The sequence below is a fragment of the Physcomitrium patens genome, chromosome 2 (assembly GCF_059467195.1).
Source record: "Physcomitrium patens ecotype Gransden chromosome 2, ASM5946719v1, whole genome shotgun sequence".
Classification (NCBI taxonomy): Eukaryota; Viridiplantae; Streptophyta; class Bryopsida; order Funariales; family Funariaceae; genus Physcomitrium; species Physcomitrium patens.
This window is the reverse complement of record NC_143411.1, coordinates 14,311,208-14,317,314: the sequence shown is the minus strand read 5'-3', so window position 1 is coordinate 14,317,314 and position 6,107 is coordinate 14,311,208.

Here is a 6,107-nt window from a genome sequence, read left to right as displayed (position 1 = left end):
CTATTTTTTTTTTTTTTTTATTTATTTGACAAGATATTGGTTGTAATAACCTTAAAGACAATGTAATAGAAATAAAGACCTTCAAGAATAACATTTCTTTCTTCAAATACATGTCAAGATACAATACTTATGATATCATGACTTTGGAAGAAACTCCTAATATTTGGTGATTTTATTAGAAATCTTCAAATATTAGATTATGTTGCAAATATATAATATTAGAGTATGTTAAAAACCTTAAATAAATCTTAAATAAATCTTAAATAAATCTTAAATAAATCCTAACAAAGTCCTACTTTAATTTCAATTGAAATCCTAATAGACCTTAATTAAAATATAGATCAAATCCTAATTAAATTCTAAATACTAAACTAAATCTTAAAAAAATCTTAAATCCTAAATCCTAAATAAAATCTTAAATAAATCCTAAATCTTAAATCAAATCCTAGCCAAATCCTAAATTTTAAATAAAATCCTAACCAAAACTTAATCAATTCAAATCAATCCTAAAGTAGATTAGAACCTCAATATTTATTGATTAAATCATTGATCTTGCTTAAAACTTTATACTCCTTTCAATTTCTTAGTTGAAAAAAAAATATAACAAATTTGAAGATAATTGCACTTATTAAATGAAAAAACCTAAAATCAGTTTAGATATTGGACGACCTATATGCTAATTTTTTAATGCTAATATCTCTTTTTTACACTATTTAATTGATCTTAAAATTCACATATATGTAGAAAAACAAGTCTAATACCTATACACTTAAATTTCACTCTAATCTAATTAGTAGATTCTTAGAAATCTTAAAAATTATCACTAGATCTAAAATTTAAATTTTTGAGACTCTAATCCACTTAAACTTCAAGAACCTTCAATTTAAATATTTGATAAAACTTAAATTTACAATACACATGAAGTAAAATTATATCCATCAATCTACAAAATTGTACTTGTAGATCTACTACAAAATTTCAGAAATTACCCAAAATATCAAACTTATTTTATTTCACAAAATCCTAAGTCATCTAAAACATCTTTGATTTTATAAAGCTCTTACAAAGTCATTTCAAATCCAAATTATACAAAACTAATATTTATAAAAATCTTACCTAGTCTACTCTTGAATTTTATTCTTTGATTTATAAAAGATTTCCAAAATCACCATAGATGTACAATTTTGTGCCTCAGAGTCTAATTTTGATCCAAGTTGACAACTAGTCCTCTCTAAGTATCAATTCTTTGCTTCTTGAAATAAATTTTTCTAAAATCTACTCTTAACTTCTTCTTACATATGTTTATATTATTTTATTTTCCAATCTAATTTATTTTGTCTTGTTTATGGTCCTATAAAGTAAGTAGAAGCCTATTTATTTAAAAAATCAAAAATAATATCCTTTAGTTTTATCATCTTTTTTACTATTATCTATTTTTTAAGATAATTTTCTATTATATTTTAAAATAAGATCTTCTATAATATAATTTTTTTTTCTCTTTTTCATTCATTAGTCATGTTAAATCGCAACATCCACCTTCCTTAAACTTATACATACTCCAATATAAGCCAAATTTTCTTCATTACGTTGATTTAAAGTTTCCTTCATCTTGGTCAACTTTTTTATCTTCAATTTGCTTTTTTACTCTCATTTCAATGTCTTTTGATGAATTTTGTTCTTTATTAAATAAATATCTTTCTTTCTTTGTTTAAATAACTTAATTTCTTTACTTACTATAGGTACCTTCAATTTTACACCATCAAGTTCTTATAACAAGTATGTTCCACTATTATATACATATTTGACAATATAAAGTCTAAATCATCTCTTTTCAAACTTTCTTGTTGTACTATGTTGATTACTCAAGCTACTATCAAAAACTAACATCCAATCGACATCTTCAATTGCCTTAGGTTGTAGTTGATATTTTTTATCAAATCTTTTTTTATATTTTTCCTTACTTCTTTCAATCTCTCCATTGTTGCTTCAATATCATTAGTTTTTTTTTTTTTTTTTTTTTTTTTTTTTTTTTTTTTTTTAAATTATTGAATCCGTAATGCTAAAAATTCTTCTCTATTGAAATCATCCTTTCAATGAAATATAATCCATGTAGGCACTACTTCTTCTATTGGCATTATTAATTTTTATCTATATATTAATTCAGAAGGCATATAATCTATTACTAAATTATGAATTGTGCAATTAGTTCATAGTACAAATGATAGCAGTCTAGGCCATTCATATGCTTTACTATTACATGCCTTTACTAATGCCTTAACAATAGATGAATGTCTATGCTCCCTCTTATCATTACTTTTTGAATTATATATTGCTATTAAAAAAAGTTTAATTCCTATTCTATTAAAAAATTCTTACACTTTCTTCGCATCTAATTTATCTCTATTACTTATGATTTTTTCAATACAACCATAATAAAAAATAACATCTTCCAATAAAAATTAGCATCACCTTTAGTACTCTTTATTCTTAATGCTCGTCTTTCAGTCATATTTAATAAAACTTTTTTTGTAAGTATCAAATACTTCATTTGTCTAAGTCTCATAGGCATTGCTACTAAATCCACCACCCACTTATAATGTAAAGCTAAAAGATACATTGAATGTAATCCATCTTAATGTCAAGTATTTGAATATACTTGATAAGTTTTACAAGATTCTATAAAATTTGCTATATCCTTGTGCATGCCCTTCTACCAATATTTTTCTTTCAATTTAATAAATGTTGTTCAAATATCCTAATTCCTTATCCATAAAATTTCATGAAATTCTTTAATAATATTTTATTGAACTTCTAAACCATATTTAATCTATTGTGGTATTTCTTCTCTCTTTTTTAGATGCTTTCATAAATATCCATTATATAAAAAATATCCATGGGATTTTTTTATGGATTTTCTTATATTCTTGATTTGTCCAATCTTCTAGTTGCTTTAATGTATTTATATACTCCTCAACATCTTTCTAATCTCTTTTATATAATTTTTTAATTTTTTTTCAATAGTATATTCAAATATATATATCTTTTATCTTTAATAATGCATTAGTATAAATTTTTTTATCCACATCATCTTCCAAATCAATCATATCTTCATTGTTGTAATTTTCCTTCTATTGAAATTTTTGATTCTTTTTTAATAATTCATACAATAGATCTATTGTATATAAAAAATAAAATATCTATATATGATAGAAAATATATGTTCCTAAAAACCTTCTAACTTTTGTTGTATTTGCATATTTTTTTATTTTTTTTAGAATATCTATATTTTTTATACTTAACTTACGTCCATATGATCCACACATGTATCCTACCACCAAAACTTCTTTTATTTCAAATATTGATTTTATCTCCAATAATATTAAATAAATTTCTTTTAACCTTGTCAAAATCTTTTCACAATCATCAATATGATCTGCTATTGTATTGCATGGTTTTTTTATCTAGGAATATACTAGGTATTTAGATGTAGACAGTTTAATTTTAATTTATTGGCGAGGCTCCAATAAGTTATTTAACCTTTAAAGTAGAAGACAAATAAATACTACAATATCAAAAAGATATCGTACTAGTAAAACCTTTAATATTTAAGAAGGTTTATACATAAGGCTTTCTAAAATATCTAGAAATATCCTAACATTCTTGATTATATCAAATCATAACTAACTATTTGTTGGTGTAGAATAAGTAGTTATTTTCAGAATGTAGATACTTAGTATATAATGTAAATAAGGATAGATAACTTTTGAAAAAGTGGTTCAGCAGGTAGAATGGATGAATAGTCAGAAAAAGTAGTTATCATCTATAGTATAGGAGTTGGTATCTCGGGGTAGTATAAGGAGGATGGGAGAGGGGAAGAAAATGCCAGACTATGAGAGTTGTGAGCCGAGGGCCACACTGTGAGAGTTGTGAGCCGAGGGCCAGACTGTGAGAGTTATGAAGCGAGGACCAGACTGTGAGAGTCGTGAACCGGGGTAAGCTTGGTACTACCTCTTTTCTTTTGTTTGTTATTTTCTTTGAATAAGATGATTGAAAGTTTCTGAATATTGTGAAGTGAATTATGAAATAAAAATGTGATTGGTATTATTTGAGAAAAAGAAAGATTGAATGCTGAAATCTGATTGTAGTTCAGCAGAGAGATTGAGTCTGTGTTTGTGTGAAACACTGTAATATGAATGGCAATTCTATGTGAAGAATTCCAATGATTGGAACGAGGATAATTGTGTGCTGAAAACTGTGAGGGCATAGTATTACAGTTGGAGATTATGAGGGTGAATATATTGGTGGAAGTAGTAGTTATTGGTATGACTGAATTGTTGTAAGGAAGAGACCAATAAGGTGAAGGAGGAGATTATAGTTTCCTTGTGTGTTCAGATATTGGAAATAGAAACGATACATTCAGGGATAATTGATTGTGTGACTCTAACGTGAACGCTTAAGCAACTAGTCATTCCTCGTATTTGAATCTCCCTATACGGGTTTATGCTAGGAGGTGTCTTCCGGAATAAGTAAAACGAGCAATCATATTTTGGCGCCACTACCAGGGAGTGATAATAGCTTTGAGTGTTAGGAATTAATTACCAAACGTGTGAGAAAATTGGCAATGGAAGACGATTTTAGTAGTGTTTGAAGAAAGAGTATGGTTATTAAGAATGATAATTTAACAGCAAAGAGAATAAAGCAATCAAAGAAAAGAACAGAGAGATCGCAAGCAAAAAATTTGTTGCGTAATGAGCAAGATCACAAATTGAAAAAGAAGCATCAACAAAGTTGGATTAAGCCGTGGTTGCATGCATGTCGGCATATTCGATCATACCTAGAAGACGATTGACCTCTAATATTTCAGAAGTACATACCATTAAAGAAATTGCCAAGAGTACTCATGGAGAGCGCTGCTAATAGTCCAGCAAACCTCTCGAAGCCGTTAACGGAAAATGAGGAAGGCACAGAGGAATTAGGTATCCCATTGGGTATCTTCTCAATTGGAAATACGTACGATCCTAACAAGACTGGTTCTGAAGATTGGCATAAATCACTTGCCAATAAAGACCAATTCAGAGTATATCAAAACCTGTCGTTTTCACCTCATATTCAACTAGTAAAATTATTTGGAGATAATAATAGTCAATCGGGAAGGCCTGGAAGTCCAAAAAAGACTTTTGCGAGAGACAATTTTTATTTTAATAAGAAATTGAGCGGAACACTGGCATCTTTAATGACGTCTGGAGGACCAACAGTTTCGATTGCAGTTCAAATGGGTACAGTGGGTGATCAAACGACTAGCGTCGTGTCATTACCTACTTTTCGGGGTTTGCCAGGTGCGGATCTAAATCAACATTTGTTTCAATTTTTGACGGCGTATGTAGCCAATAATGGAAGAACAGAAGACATTTGGCTGAGATGGCTGCTAGCGACATTGAAAGATACAGCATTTGAGTGGTATAACTACCAACCTCTGGGACAATTTATCAATTGGGAGGCATTGAAAAATATATTTTTAGCCCATTTTTGACGAATTGGTTTTGAAGAACGTCTTAGAGAAAAATTAATGAACAGCAAAATGGTACTAGGGGAAGCGGTATAGTCATATTATGGTCGTGTAGCAGATATACTTTGAAAATGGCCAAATAACCAAATGTCGAAATCATTTGTGTTGTCCATATTGGTTAATGGACTACACCCACTAGAATTGAAAATGTTTGTAAAAGAGGCCCAATCAGCCACCATTGCATCATCTCTTGAGCGAGCAAAAGTATGGAAGGAATGTCACTATGACTAGAACTTAACAGTTGGAGCCACGATGATTCCATCTCAAGGAGGTTATCAAATAACAAATTGGAATGACGCATCAGGAAGTTATCTGGGAAGGAATGATTATGGTACAATTCCACAGGGAATAGTGGATGCCGTTCCATTGCAAGCTGTACCACCATCATCATTACACCCGTATGCACCTTATTTCGCGTATCAAAAACCAATACCTACAAAAGAATTACCAAATGCATTGGTATCAAGGGATCATAATGAGTCATTGTTGTTAATATTGACAAAAAAAAATGCATGAATTGGCTGTGAATCTGGCCAAGGAT